The following is a 20,155-nucleotide window of genomic DNA, read 5'->3' as shown; positions in this document are numbered from 1 at the left end:
AAGTAAAACGTCTTTGAAATAAAGTAACCGCTATCTAGCTATGGCTCACCGCTCACATAGAGTCGCCCCAGTTTACTATTCCAGTTTCTATTGTAGCACCACCACAATAAACGTGCATTCATCAGATTGGGACATTCCGTAAAAAATATTCGAGTTAACAGTTCAAAAATACCTTGTTGCTGCTCAGACTTGATCAATAATGATCCCGTACCCTTAAACGCAATGCATGATTATCAAGTAACTAAAACTATTCTTTCTTTATTATTTATCTCCCAAAACTATATATAACAAGTGTGTATTTAAAAAAAAAAAATTGGTTACCTGTAAAGTCGGTATACGGGCGAAAGTTTTACGTGACAACGACTTTGAGTGGTAAAATAATTTTAATGTGAATATTCATTCGTATAGTAGGAAGAAGGATGAAATAATAGTAACAATTTAAAACATTTATTTATACCAAGAATTATATTTAAAACATTAATTTATACAAAGAATCTCGCACTGAATTTCATATTAACAAAATTTTATTTTTACCTTTACACATACATACGTATTTATATACAAATATACATACAATAACTTGCAATACATTTGCGTACAATGAAACAGCGTTTACTACAAAGGGACGCGTGCCTTTCACTTTTTATGTCTGTCTCTCTCGCTCTTAGGCGGGCTAACCATGCCCGAGTGGAAGGGACGCGTGCCTCTCACTCGCTCTCATTGTGAGCGCATAACGTGAGCGGAGCGTAACGCAGTTTCTTGAAGTGTCACCCGGCAAACCAATTTATAAGACGTTGTCACGTCAAAAAAACTGTTCTCAAACGACTAAGCTCAAAACATGAAATAATTTTGTTTCAACAGTAAGCACTTTGTTCTTGGCAATTTTTCTAAATAAGCATGAAAGTATATTAAGGACTGACTATTGTAACGGACAAATACTTTACAATTAATTAATTCAAATAATAATTAGTGGTCAGCCTAACATCACTTTCCGCTATGACAGAACGTTGGTGATTTTACCCACTCAAAGTCAAACACGCATATGATACATTCGGGTATATACAATATAGTCGTGTAATGTGTTTCGTAATTCTGTTACACGTTGTATATACAAAGTGTACCAGAATTGCGGAATAATATTGAAGGGTGCATAAGTATATTTCATAAGGAATCACTCTGTAAAAATATTAAATTAAAAGAAGCATGTATATTTTTCAATACAAACGAATTCTTAGTGTGTAAAGTGTATACTTATGACAACCCTATTGAAAATGAAAGACCGACACACGCATAGAGCCTACGCTACGTGACGCGGTGCTAATATAGTGAAAATCATGTACTCCTGGTACATGATTCTAATTTTTATATCTAATTTCTTTCAATAAAAAACAATCAACCAACAGTGGGTTACTCAAAAACTATTAAGTTTTCAGTTTCATAGATAATTCTTAGAGACAGTACATAATGTACCTCTAAAGCCTGTAAAGTATTATTTCGGTTTTTATTTACACGTTGTATAATTATGATGTATATATCCGTATACGTGTACATACAGGCCGCTACAATATGCATCTCTAGTCTGAAACAACACGTCAGGAGCATGTTAAGTTCAAAGGTGCAGCGATAACCAACCAAACGTCGCTCATGATAGCTAAAGACCTTTTCACTTTAAAGATTAAAAACACGTCTGCCGAATTTTCACATTTCAAAAATGCGCCATATCCATACAGCTACGGTATCAACTTACAGTATGTTCTTTTGAAATTCCAAATGACGTCCAGCTATTATCGGCTGTAGGTTGTCTGTCAGTCAGTTTAGACAACGCCTTCTATAGTCATAGATGCATAATAGTGTCACAAATGCTCCATACATTTTTACAGACACTCTCAACGAAACACTAAAATTTGCTTCGCTCGATGGCACCTATAAAACATCAGAGCACGCAGCACAAACAAGACCCTCTGTTTAAGATAACAAAGTTTGTTTTCCAATAAACTGTGAGACACTACTGGACAGTACAGTTCCCACGATAGAAAATTGAATGAAAACATCCATTCCGCTTGTAGAGTACGATTGGAGACGTTGTATTAAGTCCATTGGGGCTGTTATTAGCGACGTTGAGGGATTTTAAACTTTACTTTTAGCGTTTAAAGGTTTAAATTCCAATGCCGAGTGCTAAACAATAAGTGCACAAGTTCGTATCAAACTAATTTCGTTGTAATAACTCAGACTTTGTTAATATTTGTAATGAAATACGTATTGAAAGTGGAAATAATGATAGCTTCAAGGTATAGCAGCTTTTGTTGTTTGGGCTAGAGGGCTCTCTACCTCGGCTTTTCATCGTCATCAACCTATTACCAGCCCACTACAAGGGTCCACGGGTCACCTCTCAATACGAGAAGTGTTTAGGCCGTAGTCTCCCACATTGTCCAAGTACGGATTGCTAGACTTCACACGCCGTTAAGATTATGGAGAACTCTCATGCATGCAGGTTTCCTCACGATGATTTCCTTCCCCGTTTAAAACAAGTGAGATGTCCATTGCTTGAATTGAAAACGCACGTTTTTTATGATAGCGCGCTACAAACTAGTCAACGCTACTAACGAGGGCTTGACTGCAATCACACCTGATGGTAAGCGATGATGCAGCCTTAGGTGGAGCGCGCTTGCCTAGTCACTCTTGATTTGAAGGTACTCATATTGTAGGTACTGGGGAAAATGGAAGCTGGAAGGGCATTCCAGATCCTAGCGGTGTGAATCAGAAACGAGATGCAAACCGCTTCGTACGCGTCCGCGGTATGTCGACCACGTAGGGATGCAGATCCTTACGGTGCCTTTCGTTTCGATGGTAAAAAACTTAACTTCGAAAAGCCAGTGGTGTGTGCCGGGGCTCGAACACGGTCTCCACGAAAGGAAAGAAGATGCGTTGCCCACTACGCTATCACCGCTTCGTATGTGCCTAGTGGGTAAGGCGTTTCCTTTGTTCCTGTTATAACACCGGAAACGACGGCCTTCTGACCGGAACTCAGCAATGCTGCTTGGCGGCAGAAGCTGCGGTGGCACATCCCCGGACGAGCTCTGTCACAAAGCTCTACTATTTAACCCGGTTCATTCGTAGTAACGTAAACTAATAATTGGTTTTGTTGAAAATTAATTGGATCGAGATTGCGGCATTGTTACAACGTATTGGAGGTAGATTGTGTCCAGATGAACGGTTTGCGTGTGGTGCAACGGGAGTAAGGACGAAAGCTGTTTGAGCTTAGAGGCGATTAAATTATTTCTCTATTCATGCTTTCATTAGGAGATCCCAATTATGTGCCGAGGATGGCCAACGAGGGGGTTTTAGTGGGTAAAAATCCCACATAACCCGATCTTCCCTGAGGTCGGGTATCTTTGAAGATTTCCCCCCCAAAAAAAAAGGCCTATCAGGGCGACTTATGAAGCTTTCATACGTATATGTTTACATAATTGTAAGGGGACGGTGATAACTTTGTTCGCCAACCTAAACCTACGAGGGTTCCAAACGCGCCCTGATCTAAGAACAGCCCACAACAAACTTAGCCGGCCAATTTTTTTTTGTTAGCACCGTGTCGCAGTCAATTAATATTAAGCTATGAAGTTAGCGCAGTTCACACCCTTGCTTTTGTATCGTTTAAGTAATTCTTAACAGTATACTAGGATTTTTCTGTAAGCTTACGTTTTATATAAACTTTGAACTTTTAGAGAGACATCTCAAATATTTCATTCGGTTATTTGTTATAAAATAATATACAATTAGCAATTTTATTTAGCCTAGTAAACTGCACAACGAGTTTATTTTTGCTCCTAATATCTTTATTGTAACAGTCCATATTCGTTTGAATTTTTTAAATATTTTTATGGACATTAATTAAATTTGCAAATATGTACTGACACCGTATGCACCGTCATTATTGTAACTTCTTTATATTTAGCCTTCAATGACTCTAGAAATGCTGTAACGAGATACGTCTTGTTTCTAGTTGCAACTTTCCTCCTCCAGTTGAGTTGAGTTGAGTCTATAAATATATTAGTCTATATATATGAGTCTATATATATTGTCTGGAGGAGATCGCTTAAAGCGATAAGACCGCCTTTGCGCATTTTTATTCTTCTTATATTTATGCTTTCAATTTATATTATAAAAAGTGTGCAATAAAGAATTTATCTATCTATCTATCTATATATAGCTCTGTCATCCGTTGAAGCAAGTAATATTCTAATAGCTTAAAACGCACATAACTTAAAAAAAAGTTAGAGATGCGTGCAGCGATTCGAACTCGGCCCCTCACCCCGCCCCGAGAGTGTCCAGTGGGTAGGTTTTCGACTGCTTATGGGGGCGCTTTTTTAGCAATTCAAATATCACTTGCTGTAGCGGTGATGGAAATCATCGTGAGGAAACCTGCATGCCTGAGAGTTCTCCATAATATTCTCAAAGGCGTGTGGAGCCCACCAATCCGCACTGGGCCATCGTGGTGGTGCCTTTACCCCATTCCATTGTTAGAGGAGACCCGTGCTGATGATGAAGCTGACACTTTTTTAGAGCGTTAAGGAACGGCAAATGAACACATTTTCGCATTTATAGTATTAGTAAGGATTAATGAATTTACTTTGAAGGTTACATCCAGTTTTTTACAACCACTTCTATTCAAACAACACGAAAGGCATAAAGCTTTTTCAACTATGAAACCAGACTAGTTCCAACTCGTGCTAGATTCATTCAAAGTCACACGCGATACGCGTTTCGTTGTAGCTTGTCTCCAAAGTTGGAACAAACAAGTTTTCAAAGCAAACGTACCTACACGCTGAAGACACATTGGATAGGATGAAGCGATTTGTATAAATCTTACAGCCTATAACCGTCTCCAGCTGGCGCCCCCATGCCCCCAGTTTTCTGTTGATCTGATTCTGCGTGAAAGAAAAAACCACCAAACATAAACTCACAGAAGGACTCCCCGATGAAATTATAACCAACACTAGTGCTTGTTAGTTCTACTCTCATCTCTAGCAATAAAAAAATTATTGTTATATGTCGACGTTGGAAAAGAGCAATTACTAAGAGTCTGGGTGGCTTCTTCTTAGTAGAATCTGCCTTCGAACTATTGGAAGAGTCACAGTCACTACAAACAGGCTGACTTTTAGTATCGTAGTTAAGGTTAGCTTCCGGATCATTTTTCTGAAAATCAGACGTTCAACATTGACGTTGGAAAAGAGCAACTGTTAAGAGTCTTGCTGGCTAACTCTAAGTAGAATCTGCCTTCGAACTGGTGGTCACAACAAAAAGGCAGACTTTTAGTATCAAAAATGTCTTGAATTTTGTTCTATTGTTTCTATCTATCTCAATGCATTTACAACATCCTGTCTTGATGCGGCTGAGAGATTAAAGTGCCCGGGGTTAGCTTCCGGGTCATTTGTCTTAAGAGCTGTCGCCTCCGCTCTCATCTCTCGCTATATAAAAAAGATGATTGCACAATATTGACGTTGGAAAAGAGTAACTGCTAAGAGTCTTGCTGGTTTCTTCTCAGTAGAATCTACCTTCAATCCGTTGACCTGATTCTGCGTGAAAGAACAAACCAGTTAACACAGTTTCGCAGAAGTGACTCCCCGCTGCAATATAACCAACAAATCCTATCCCTAAGCCAGAGTTGAGTTCGCGCGCGTCGTCTATCTCATTCAAATTCTAGTTTGCGACACCTAATGCGACACTACATCAGAGGAAGGGGCATTTTTCACAAGATCCTGGCTTGATGCGGCTGAGCGATTGAAGTGCCCGGGGCAAGCTTCCGGATCATTTGTCTTATGTTCTTGGAAATAATTTTGGCCTACAATTTTGCGTTATTGCCACGTGGAAATTAATTTTCTGTGGCAACGCCGCGCCGTGGTCTTTTGTGTTCGGTGTCTCATTTATTTCAGAAGTAATTATTTTCCGGTGGAAATGTTTAGACATTAATTATTCGTTACGTTTACGTTTTGTTTTAAGTTTTATGGAGTTTCTTTTTTTTTAAAAATTTTTTCTCTAATAATGACACGCTGTGTTGACCCTATAACGTAAGTGATATTATTATTTTCGCATTTATAGTATTAGCAAGGATTGATGTTGAATTTACTTTTAAGGTTACATCCAGTTTTTTACAACCAGTTCTATTCAAACAACACGAACCCATAACGTGGGTTAAGGTGGAGAAAAGGAATTAGATAATATTGGTTAAGTATGTTTCCCAAAATACCGAAATATAATATAATACCATCTACTTTACAAGAGTACATATAATATAAATACAGACTTGCGAACCATTTTTAAGATATTTTAATTGTTTTTTTTTCCAAAAATCCAACTGTTACGTAATATTTTGACCAAATTTGAAATGGCTTAGTGCGTTAATAAGTCCCGTAGTGAGAAATATCCAGGTTATAGAAAATAATTGTCAGCTCTATGTGCTGGTTAGATAAGCTTGCATTATTATATACCAGCTGTTGTCCGCGGTTTCATTCGCAATTTTTTGGTTTTTTCGCGGGATAAAAAGCAGCCCATGTATTAATCTAGGGTATTATCTAATCCCATTTAAAGCTTTAATCAAATAGGTTCAGTAGTTTTTGCGTGAAAGAGTAACATACATCCATCCATCAATCCATCTAAACTTTCGCATTAATAATATTAGTAAATATATCATCGTGATCGGGCGATGGAGAGAGCTATGCTCGGAGTATTTCTACGTGATCAAATCAGAAATGTGAAGATCCGTAGAAGAACCAGAGTTAACGACATAGCTCAACGAGTCGCGAAGCTGAAGTGGCGGGGCACATAGTTCGGAGGAGGGATGGACGTTGGGGTCCCAAGGTGCTGGAATGGCAGCCCCGCGCTGGTAAACGCAGCGTTGGTCGACTCCCGATGAGGTGGACGGACATTAGGCGCATTGCAGGTAGCCGCTGGATTCAAGCAGCACAAAACCGTGGAATTTGGAACTCCCTACAAAAGACCTATGTCCAGCAGTGGACGTCTATCAGTTGATATGATGATGATAATATCATCGTTAGCTTTTAATGTTCGTATGTTGGAATGATTGCAGCTTTACGTCACTACCGATTAATTCTGGTCGATTTTTCTGCAATCAACCTCACTAGTGTGTTACGAACGCGAGGCGAACAATGAATGAAATATGCCATTCCGCACCCTTAATTATGACCACCATATATCACCGATCGACGCAGAAATGGCCGAAACGTGTGGAATGCCGAATAGAGTATCCGATACGTCTGTGTCAAGAGGTCAATCTGGTTGAGGGGTCACCTCTTCCATTTTCTGTTTCATGTTACCTCCAGTAATATATAAAAGATTAAAAAAAGTTGCGTTGGTCTAACCATTTATCGTCTGGAATATTGAACAATATAGGATCGGAATATTACTAGTAATAAACGCAATACTTACTCGTAGTATCTCCACAGAATCAGAAATGAAGAGATCTTTAGAAGATCCAAAGTTACTGATATACAGGTTATTATTATTTTTATTATTTATAGAGGGGACGCCTGCCATTGCCAGACGGGTGATCAGTCCTCGGTAAGGACTATTCCACCCTATTCCCCATGTTGAGACACAGGTTTACCGGTGTCCCGGCAGCATCCCTCCCTGAAACCTACCAGTCTCTTTTGTGAACCTCAGGATATCCCCTATAGAGAGGTTTGCTAGGTCTTCTACACTTAAACTGTCCTTACCTTGTAGTTCCCATCTTACCAGCGCGTAGCATGGGGCACTCAGCTATGAAATTAAAACTAGTTTCCACCTCACCACATTCTGGACAGGATGGATCTTCTGCGATATACGGGTTAATCATATCAACTCATTACCAGGCACTGGTGATCCTTCATTCCATAATGAGAAGGGGTGAAAGCCGTAGTCCACCACGCTGGCCCAGTGTGGATTGGTGGACTTGACACACCTTTGAGAACATTTTGAGGCGTGCAGGTTTCCTCACGATGTTTTCCTTCACCGTTGAGAAAGTGATATTTTAATTGATAAAAACGAACTTAGAAAAGTTAGAGGTGCGTGCCGGGATTTGAACTCGCTTCCTAGAAAGTGAATTCGAAGTCCTACCCATTGGGCTATCACCGCTGCGAGTTCATAACGCGAGAAATAATTAAATCAGGTACATTTTATTTTGTTTAAGAAAAAGTTTACTGACTAATTTCAAAAAACACCATGAAAACCAACACATGGGATATGAAACCCAAGACGTAGGTCATGAAACCAAAGACTTCACAATTAGCAATCAAGACCCCAACAATAAAAACTCGAAAATAAGTCGTAAACACAAATTTACGCCCCTGCTGTGTTCTCTAACAAGTGCTATGTACTATATATTAGGGTTGCCACTTTTTAAAGTTCCATTCTTCTTGATCGGCACGCTGTTTTATTCTGAATAAAACTCATTCTAACTTTGAACCAGCTTTTTCCTCCCAATCAAATTTTGTGAAGTTCTGACAAGGTTCTTCGTATATGGTGAAGAAAAGTCTGGAAAAGCGAATAACAGAATACCATTGTCATTTCGTGTAGTTATTTATTAAGAAACAGCAGTATTTCTAAAAAGAAGAACTATATACAATAGTTATATATATATCTAATATACATATGTATTATACATATATATATATATATATATATATGTATATGTATAATACATATTATACATATGTATTATGTATGTATATATACATACATAATACATATGTATAATACCACTTAGAAGATGTTTTAGCTTTTTTTGTAATCTTATTATTGTGGTACCTAAACTTTTGTTTCCAAGCTTAAATATACAATAGAGTGCACAAAGAAAAACTAATCTAAACTTTAAAAGAAATTTCGTTTTGGCTACCCGAGGGCATACATGTTTAATAAAGTGCAGTACAATTAAGAAGAATAAGTTCACTTATACGAGTAAAACTCAGGATACAAAATATATTCTAATTTATTATATATTTACTATTATTTACAATTCAGTGTATTATTTAGTGTCAAAGTCTTAAGATTTAAGGTCATTGGAGCTATTGTGAAAATCAAGCTTAATTTGCTATACTCCACGTAAAGCAGGAGAATCTATATTGTGTAATTTATAATTTCTTCAATCCTTATACTCCATACCAAACAGATCTTCGATAATGTACCCTCTAATGTTTCGCTCTGAAACCGCATCATCCTCAGGAGATGTTGACTTTCCAATGAATAATCGTTAAGGTATCATGGATTTCCGCAAAGTAACGCCTGCTTCTATCCAATGACATTGGAGCTATCGATTATATTGTACTTTGATTAGCTTGGATGCGGTAAAATCTAAACTAAACCTTCTAATTTGAAATCTCTTTAAGAAGTAGTAAAAAGTGGAAGGATGAAAGGATAGCTTTCGTACCAGTTAGTTTGTTTTAAATTATATTAATAATAATACAGGAATACAGTATTGACATTCACTGTATATTTCTTGTGAAAATTTTTCTTTCTTTCTTTTGTCTGTGTCTTGGACCGCCAGTAGGTTCATAATGATTGCAGGGAGAAATAATCAAATCAGGGACATATTATGTTGTTTCAGAAAAAGTATCACTCACTGATTCAAAAAAAAAACAACATGAAACCCAATACGTAGGTCTTTTTTTTTATTCCACTACAGGTTAGCCCTTGATTGCAATCTCACCTATTGGTAAGTGATGATGCAGTCTAAGATGTTAGCGCGCTAACCTGTAAGGGAGTATTGTAGTTATACCCCTAATAGTTTTCTCCGCGACACCGGAAAACTAAATTGCTTAGCGGCATGTCCAGACCTGACAGACCAGACCAGAGAAAATAAAAAATTATAAATTCCCAAATTGCCTCTACCGGGAATCGAACCCGGGACCTCCTAATTCACAACCGTTGCGCCAGGGAGGTCTTGAAACAAAACCGTTTACAATAAGCATCAAGAGTAATATATCATAAAATGATATTTTTTTTTTCTTCGAAGTTGACAACCCTAAATTCAAGAGCGAGTCAGAAATTGTCGTGCACGAGAACAATAGGCTATTTACTAAGCTAAAGAAAATCATAATGCATTTTCGATTAGCTGCTATTGTTTGAAGGGAGAATGAGTTCTTGTAAGCGTATTGAGTGATAGTGTTGCTTGAAGAGTAGACTGATTAAAAAGATAAACATCTACAATTCTCTTTACTCTCAACGCTGATGCAGCGATGAAATTAAAATTGAGAAACATCTATTGGCGCAACTTGGGAGTGAAACAAATTTATGCCGTCATGGTAAAAGGCATGACGCTCTAATACCGTCACTCAGCACCTTGTCATCTTTGGAACAAACTTAAGCCTGCAGTTTTTTTGGTTTTTCATTAATTCTGCCGGTACATTATTTCCTTATTAAGGAAGCATAAGTTCTAGTCTAAAAACTAATCTAATCTCTATTTTAAATTTCAGTCGAATTTGCCGAATTGGAGTGGTTTTAGCGTTAAAGACTATCAAATATCCATATCGAAGTAAAACTTCTTTAGGCGCGACGAGGCAGTAACTCAGATTTTTTTCTGACGGAAGTAACGCTTACGTCAGACATCTGTGTAGTTTCTGCTATTTAAAAATTATAATTTGGATTGGTTGTCAGTTAATGTCATATACTCCACGCTTCTTGACTTCCACGTCAGCTGTGACAAATATCATAATCAATTAGGATTATTTATTTCCAATATTTTCAAACGGATCAATCGTGAATAGCAAAGTGAATAAAAATTCAACAGTTTAAAAAAAAATATTTTGCAAAGTTTATTGAAAATCTCTAAATGTACTTGTTTATTTATTAATTTTGTAATAAAAAAAATATTTATCAATTTTCTGACGATTGCGACATTCTATAATATTCAATGACAAGTTTATATATAAATGTGCTGATTTAACCTTCAATTTTCTAATTAGTAAAATAAAGTAGAAAATATTTGTAAAAGTGATATTAAATTGAATGTAAAATGCAATAGTGAATATTAAATAAAACGGGCGGAGTCCCAGAAACATTTTAATCTTTCAACAATAAATAATAATATAAGTTTTAAGGGTTATTATTGAATAAATTAGTTTATATTTATATTTATTTATTCATTATATCATGTACTTCTGATCTATTTGTGTATATTTAGTTTATGTATTAGTAAGTAGTTATTCGCATGTACTTATGTATTTTAAAATTTGTACCACCAGCAGTCTATTCTCCTCTTCTTTTTTTTCCTAATTCAAAGGTAGTTTATTAGGTTGCCTGGCAGAGATCGCTATTAAGCGATAAGGCCGCCATTGGTATTCTACTTCTTTCTATATGTTTCTGTTTTTATTATATTTTGTATAAATTAATGTTGTGGTGTACAAATAAAATGTTTAATCTATATATATAAAAATGTTATATTGGTTTGTGTACGCTTCAAAAACTCAAAAGTACTCGTACTGCACCGGACGAGCTGAAATTTTAGCATGATATATAATTCGCATCAAGGATTGTTTTTATCTATTTTTTGCATCAGTCACATATCCGCGACCGCGAAACTACAGTTTTTTTAACGATCAGCTGGTATTGCAAAAATAAACTTATATGTAATGTATTCTTTGTTTTGTTTCTCATTTCGTAACCATTCCATAAAAATGTGCCACAGCGAAGCGTGGCAGGGTACAACTAGTAAATAATAAAAAGTTTTGCCTTAATCGCGCGTAAAGGTTACACGCACACACTTTTTTTGTTTATTTGGTTGTCCTTACTTTACGCCATAACTAAGCAACCAAACAACTAGATTTTTGGCATAGGCATGGACTGTAACATCTCAGGAAAACAAACGATTCCTACGGGACTTTGATAGACGCTGAAGTATAATATGTACTACACTTTCAATGACATGTTTGCGCTTTAAACATTTTATTGTTAGTCTTTTTGTATATAATTTCACTTTCCCTTCGTGCACTTCTGAAGCACTCCAAAACAAGTATGTCTGTTTGCGGAGAACAATGGGCCAGCAAATGGATTTACAGAGAGCGTAGACGGAACTCTTAATGCACTTTCGATTGGCTACAATTGTTTGCCACTTGGGTATTAAAAAGTCGAAGGCGGTCTTCCGTTTCATAGACTTTCGGCCATCTTGCAGCTGCGCTATATTGAGCTAGCTTTTTTCCTTCCGCGGCTTTGCCGAAATCGTGTAACTAAGGTCTCAAAAACTAACGACCGTGTACACACATAAAAAGCTGAAATGGACAAGTGTATAAAAAAAAAATAATACTACGACAATACACACATCGCCACCTAGTCCCAAGTTAGCGTTGCTTGTGTTACGGGTACTAAGATGACTGGTGAATATTTTTATTAATAATATACATAAATAAATAGCAATGTACATATAAACACCCAGACACTGAAAAACATTCATGCTCATCACACAAACATTTTCCAGTAGTGTGAATCGAATCCACGGCCTTGGACTCAGAAAGCAGGGTCGCGCCAATAGACCGTCAAATATATGGGTATAGAATTTTAAAAAACGGTGATAGCTGAGTGGTTAGAGCATCGGGCTCCTTTTTGGGAGGGCCGGGATTCCTTGGCACGCACCTAAAACTTGAAAGAACGTGCGTTTTTTGGTTAAAGCAGTTAAAATAACACTTTGGTTAAGGGAAAACATCGAGAGAGTTCTCTATATCGTTCTCAAAAGCACCTTAATACTGCCGATCTGTAAAATATGAAATACAGCGTAAACTCTTCTCATTCCAAAGAAGACTCATGGCATTTTGGGCCATTAATGGGTTGACGATATGAAGCAGTGATAGCGCAATGGTTAGGAGCTCGACTTTACTTACGAGTACGAGGGGCCGAGTTCGAATCCCCGCACGCTCCTCTAATTTTTTTAAGTTATGTTCGTGTTAAGTATTTAAAATATCACTTACTTTAATCGTAAACGAAAACATCGCGAGGAAACCTGAATGCCTGTGAGTCCTTCATAATATTCTTAAAGGTGTGTGGAGTCCATCAATCCGCACTGGGCCAGCGTGGTACGGCCTTAACCCATTCTCATTGTGGGAGGAATCCCGTGCTCTCGTGATGATGATGATGATGAAAAAATTAAAAGTTCCATGAGTTTATTATTGTCTTTGATTGTGTTTGTAACAACCCTAATATTTTTTAATTTATCTTTATTTCTATACTAGCGGTCCCTCGCCACTTGGTCCGCGTATAATTCAACATTAAAAGATAGTCATATATGCTGTTCGGGACATTTTTAGAACATGTAAAGTTGAACAACTTTGTAGTGCATGATTTTATCGAAACTTTAACCGTTTATGCAGCGCATGCAGCGGTAGTTCTCGAAAGAAAAAAAAACACGATCTAAAAAAAAAATTTGGTGACTTTGTAATGCATCCAGTTATTTGAGCTGTGCATTGATAGATCAGTCAGTTCGTCACTTTAATCTTAAACAATATGTACAGACGTTTCCGGGATAAAAAGTATATTTTTTCTTTCTCCAGAATAAATAATACTGTATGTATACTATGTGATTAACTTCATCAGGAACGGTACAGTAGTCGAGGCAAACAAAAAAAAACAAACAAGTCAACTTTTCGCATTTATAATATAACTAATGAAATAAACAAGATCGATATAGATTTCGCGACAAGTTAATGAAAAATAAAAAAAAACTTTCCCGTACCGGGAATCGAACCCGAGCCTCCTGGGTGAAAGCCAGGTATCCTAGCCACTAGACCATACGGGAGATGATGTGTCATGTAAAATTGTTACATGGTTTTTAGTTGTTAAGAATAAGCAAGTAAAGTAATAAGTACGTACTCTCTAAAGACTAATTAAGATATATTTTTAATCTTATTCATTTTGTAAAAACACTTTTATCTGAGTCATTTTGTATATAATAAAACTTTTTCATCGTAATAACAAAGTAACTACTCCGAAAATTATTATTTGTGTTACTTGAGAATAATCCAACGAATGGATTTACTGTCGGAAATCTTAATGCATTTTCGATTGGCTTCAATTTGGTTTACCGAGTGACTTGTGCAGTAAAACGTCATAGATATAGATTCGCTGGCTCACTGACTGCTGTCCGTGACTTTACCCACGTTTTTTGGTGATTTTTAAATATATTTATGCTCTTTATTTGAAAGTACCTACTGACAACAAATTAAAAAAAAATACACCTCAATTGGTAGAATACAAAATGCGGCCTTATCGCTAAGTAGCGATCTCTGCCAGGGAACCGTGGGTATTGTTTTAATTTTTCTTGTCTTTTCTACTCGATCTGGCTATTTAGTCGAACAATTATTATTAAATGTCTTGACATAATATGAAGTAAATTTAAATTATTAATAATATTGAAACATTAAAATTTGTCTCAAAATGCTAGCCCATGGCAAAATGTTTATATTAAAGTTGTAATCAATAAAATCATCCATTTCTAGCTCTTCATCTACTTTATCTTTCAAACGAGAAAATGCCCACACCAAACCTATAGTAGTATATTTATTTATTCAACATTTGTAAGAATTTTCTATCATTTATTCTTTTTAATTTTTTTTTTAATTCTTAACGATGATCAAAAAAAAATATTTGTTATTAATATAAAACTGTAATAAAGACAAATTTGGTGCTATGTTAAATCTCAGAAATACAAAACATAAAGTGGTTATGTTACTCGTAACATAGTAACACCTCTTTATGCATTAACCCATTAACTCAGTCTAAATTAGTTTCGTAAACTCATCAACTGCACAGTTTAATGTTCTGTTTTACGTAACCCTAAAGCATAATTAAGATTGGATTGCAAGTGTTTATTGCGAGCATTATACTCGAGCAATAAATCCGGCTCGAAGGACCAATAAAGTGTTGGCGGGAAAGCGCGGGAAATGCAAGCGGACTGTATAAGAGCGCCAGGTTTCGTACATACCATAGACAAGGAAAAGGATAGACGGAGTTTTTGTGTACGAGTCAGTTTAACAAATTAATAAGTTTATAAGAGGGTAACACTTTTACAAATAGAAAGATTAAGGATTACTAACAAAATTCATGAAATTTTTGTTAATACCGTCTAGGGACCCATTATATCTTTACTTACTTTACTTTAATAAATGCGCGAGAGCGTTTTTTCGTTCTAGCTTCACGCCCGAACTAAGCAACCAATGACTTGAAATTGTCATAGAGTTAGTTGAAAGGACGCAGAGTATCATAGACTAATTTTAATCCCAGGAAACTAATGATTCCCACGGGATTAGTGAAAAAACGCAATATGAGCGGACGAACAACGCGGGCAATATCTAGTTTGATATAAATCTAAAACTGGGCTACATAAAAAGCTGATAACAAAAGAAAATAAAAGTTGTAAACCCTGGTTTTAAAAGCATCGTTGTTGGTGACCACCGTATTGACTTTTATTATTTGGTAGCTTTCCAACACTGACAATTGTGGGCGTGTAAAACAACCAACGACGTTTGAGTTTAGCAAAGTGTAGCTCCTGACTACACTTTTTTGTAAATTATAAGATCTTTATGATTTAAATAAATGTTTTAGTATCTGTGCTAAAGATTCATCTGTTAAATTGTCTAAGAACTCTATGCATGGCTTTATATTAGCTAAACGCTATTTTCATTAGCTACATTAGCTTTAGCATATGTTTTGTCTAACAGGTAAGAATCGTGAGGAAATGATTGAGACATCATTTCCTCACGATTCTTCATAAATCATGAGATTTCTCAAATGCGTGAAAACGCAGTCATACCGAATGCAATCTACCAAGCCAGTGCCAGTGTGATGGACTTCGGCCTAAACGTTTCCGGATTTCATGGATTAAGAACATTAGCTTTATTTAATTTCATTCCGTCTTTCTTTTTAATCCAGTCTTAGTTGCAGACGTTGAGTAAAACTGAAGAAGTTTGGAAACTTTGTATTTCTTACGTCTGTATAATTAGAAAACTAATCTCAAAGTCTTTAATAGCGTGTTTTCAACGCAGCGATTGCGCGAATTCCGTCTGTAAAGTGACTAAGATCAAGCATGCGACAAGTCGCTTGCTCGACATAAAAGTTGCTACAACCTATTCTATATTGAAAGAGTTTGATAAAGATAATTAATTACCTATAAGGAATTCGAATGTATTCCACCATGCTGGTCAAGTGCGGATTGGTAGACATCAGACGCATTTGGGAATATTGTGGAACATTGTAAAACTTAGCTAAGTTTATTTGAACTATCCACATTAAAGAATAATCTTTTTTTTTTATTAACGATAGGCCAGCGCTTGACGACAATCATGCCCGTTAGAAAGCAATGATGAGGTCTAGGTTGGAGCACGCTCACCTAGAAAAAGCCTATTCACTCTAGCCTTGAAGGTACTCAAATTATACGTGGCAGGAAACACATTTGCCGGGAGGGCGTTCCACATCTTAGCGACACGTATCAGAAACGTGGATAAAAATCTTACTAACTTACTCTCTTTATGTTTGTAATAACAATTTCTGGTATATAAATAAAAAATAAAAAAATAAGTTATATATATATATATATGTATATATACATATTTCTTTTTAATTTAACAATTTTACTGATTGTTTTCGAGCATATGCCAAGACACACAACCACGCAATGCTTTCGTTAAAATCATCTTAAGAAGTTAAAACGACAAAAATTTTAAAACATAAAATCTGAAGTGTTTGCGTACTCTTAATTCTGTATCATAGAACGTTGCAATTTTTAGGGGAAACTGGAGATCTCATGAATACACCAAACGGGCGTTTGTTCGTGCCCAATTTAAATTCAGTCGAATTTTTTTCCTGTAGCAAGCTCTTACAATGCTCGGTTATGTATGTAAAGAATTTTCCTTTGAAAAATAAGAGTATCGCTTCGCGGTAAGACATTGTATGGATTTTTGTGTACCTACTTTACTTAAATTTTACACGTTTTGGCAAAACGAAGAACGTTTTTTATTTTCTTTTTTAACAGTAGTAGTAGAGAAAGTCTGTTATTGATGACCGCCCTGGCGCAACTTGCGCGTGTATTTATGAGGGAGATACAGGGTTCGATTCCCAGCAGGGGCATCTTGGAAATTTATAATTTCTAAATGTTCTCTATTCTGGTCTAGTGGGTGGCTTTTTTAAATAACTGCCATACTTCCTTACAGGTTAGCCCGCTACCATCTTAAACTGCTTCACCACTTACCACCAGGTGAGATTGTAGTCAAGGACTAACTTGTGTTAAGTGGAAGAAATAAACAAAAAAAAAAAGAAACTCAGTAGTTGCTATTCCTAATCAAGGATAATTTATATTATTCTCTCTGTAGAAAACTACATAGATTTATGATTAGTTTAAGTTCTTTGAACCTCGATTAGAAGCAGTCAGCACCAAGAGAGCAAAGGTATTGAAGTACTGTATCTCTCCTGAATACTGTGGTACTACAGAAAACGTGCAGTCAAGGTAACTTGTAGTGGAATATATAAAAAAAACTCAGTGTTTGCTATTTTCTAATACTATCTTATATATATATTTCTTGTGTGCGTGTGTACGTCACTGAACTCCTCCTAAACGGCTCGACCGAAAAAATGATTTTTTTTGGTATGCGTTTGGGTGGCATCCTGGATGGTAAAGATTCATAAATCAGACCGACAGAGTGCGCTGGGGTCAAACTATAAAGAGTTGTGAATAGTTTAATTTCTTTGAACCTCAATTAGCAGCACTCAGGACCAAAAGAGAAAATTCCTTGAAGTACTGTATCTCTTCTGTATACTGATTTACTAGAGAAATCATGCAGTCAAGGGAACTTGTAGTGTAGCAAATAAAAAAAAAAACTCAGTAGTTGCTATTTTCTAAGTCAAGAATCCTATAATATATATTATTCCCGCTGTAGGAAACTATAGAGTTATCAATAGTTTAAGTTCTTTGTACCAAGAGACACTCAGCACCGAAAGAGCAAGATCCTTGAAGTACTGTATCTCCCCTGTATACTATTTAGAAATCCTGCAGTCAAGCGCACTTGTAGTGGAATAAATGAAATTAAAGAAACTCAGTAGTTGCTATTTTCTAAGTCAAGAATAATATATACTATTCTCGCTGTACATAGATTTATGAATAGTTTAAGTTCTTCGAAACTCAATCAGAAGCAGTCAGCACCAAGAAAGCAAAGACCTTGAAGTACTGTATCTCTTCTATATACTGTGGTACTACAAATTTCGATTTAGAAATCGGCGCAAACACGTTTTGTATTGTAATACTGTTTTGGAACTTGTCTGAACAAGTTCGTCCAATGTACACAACATTCAAATAGCGTGTTGAATCAACGCTCGCTGTTTCTGAAGCGGTAACATCGCGGGGAGCTCACTGTTCTGATAATCTTGTTAATTTATTAGACGTGAACTTAGTACATCTGCGAACTTATGAATTGAACGTAATTAAATCGTTGTTGCATTACGTTATAGTAGCTACAATTTTATTAATATTATACGTCTACGTATAATTCTAAAGTAAAATATTAAAAGCTGATAAAAAGAAATGAAAAGATGATGGCAAGAGACCAGACGGTATGATAATGTACCGTGGTCGATGGGGCGTGCGCTGGTGTGGGATGCGACCTGCGTTGATACGTTGGCAGCTTCTCACTTGCCGAGTACGTCCCAAAAAGCGGCAGCAGCTGCCGAATCTGCTCAAACGCTTAAGCGCCGTAAATACTTCGTTATTTGTAATGATTAAGTTTTTGCAGCGCTTGCGTTTGAGACTCTGGGCCCATGGTCTTCGGACAAGAAAAATGTTATTAACATCGTGTCCATTGGTCCTTACGTCTGGTGACCCAAGAGCTGGCGCTTATTTAGCCCAACACCTAAGTCTAGCAATTCAAAGAAGCAGTAGCGCCAGCATTTTGGGTACCATGCCCATAGGTAAACAGTTAGACGGCTTATATTTATTGTAAATAATTAATTTTAGTTTGTAATTATCATTTCCCTACAAAAATATATATTTCGTTGGTCCATTAATAAAATGACATTTGTACCTATGTAAGTATTTTTTACCAGTGTACATTCAATGACAGCAAGAAATATGTTTTGATTGATTGGAATTGGTATTGAAAAGAGATAATAATAATTCCTGTCTCAATTACAGTTTTAGCTACTGCAGGCTGTGTGTCATTACGAGAATTTTGACGGCCGATTGGCGCAGTTGGGAGCGATCCTGCTTTCTGAGTCCTAGGCCGTGGGTTCGATTCCCACTACTGGAAAATGTCTGTGTGATGAACATGTATGTTTTTCAGTGTCTGGGTGTTTATATGTATATTATAAGTATTTATATGTATTATATTCATAAAAATATTCAACAGCTATCTTATTACCCATAACACAAGCTACGCTTACTTTGTGACTAGATGGCAATGTTTGTATTGTCGTAGTATATTTATATTTATTTATTTATTTACAAAATTAGATTTTTGTCGGGCGGTCCAAACTCCACGCTGCTTGTATCCAGCGGTTTGATTTCATCTGTCCACCTAGTTAGGGGTCGACCAACGCTGCGACTCCTAAATAAATAAATAAAATCACTGACTGATGAACTACCCATACAAATAGTAATACTACGAAATAACAGAATTTAACATGAAATGTAACTTCCTTAAGCACATTACCTGAGAGCGCCCCGCATTTGAGATCTGAATAGCGGTTGGTATCAAAAGCTCGCTATTTCTGAAACGCTAACGTCATGAGTGTTTATTGTTCCGGCTTCTTGTTCATTTGCCAGAAGGAATTCACTAACTATTGTGAGCAGTTTGCTCATACTCAATATACCTATATATTAATCTTTGAGTTAAAGTTTATTTATGTTTTATTTGACCAATTATTAGCTGAGTAGAACCTTCAGAAAGAAGAAAAACGAAGGCGAAATACGTAAACGATAAAAAAGCTTGGGTATGAACAATTGCTCTAACCAGGTTGGTTCTTAAATATTTTCAAATGACAATGTGAGATGGTGATAACAAAAAGAACAGCCGACTAAGTTTGATGTGGGCTTCTTCTTAGACCAGGAACCCTCGTAGCTTTAGTCTAACTTAACGAATGTAGTTATCACCATCACTACTCATTGCTATGTTCACATCTTGTATATAATCAACGCATC

At 36.4% G+C, this 20,155-nt stretch overlaps 1 non-coding gene across 1 annotated transcript; it reads right to left on the bottom strand.

Moving 5' to 3' along the window:
• Nucleotides 1–13,699: 13,699 nt before the first annotated feature.
• On the bottom strand, nt 13,700–13,771 carry Trnae-uuc. Its single transcript has one exon. It is a non-coding gene; the product is annotated as a tRNA-Glu (tRNA).
• Between the last annotated feature and the right edge of the window lie 6,384 nt (nt 13,772–20,155).

Source organism: Pararge aegeria, chromosome 24, assembly GCF_905163445.1.
Source record: "Pararge aegeria chromosome 24, ilParAegt1.1, whole genome shotgun sequence".
In the NCBI taxonomy this organism is placed as follows: Eukaryota; Metazoa; Arthropoda; class Insecta; order Lepidoptera; family Nymphalidae; genus Pararge; species Pararge aegeria.
Note: the sequence above shows the minus strand (reverse complement) of the source record. Positions and strands in the feature narration are given on the sequence as shown.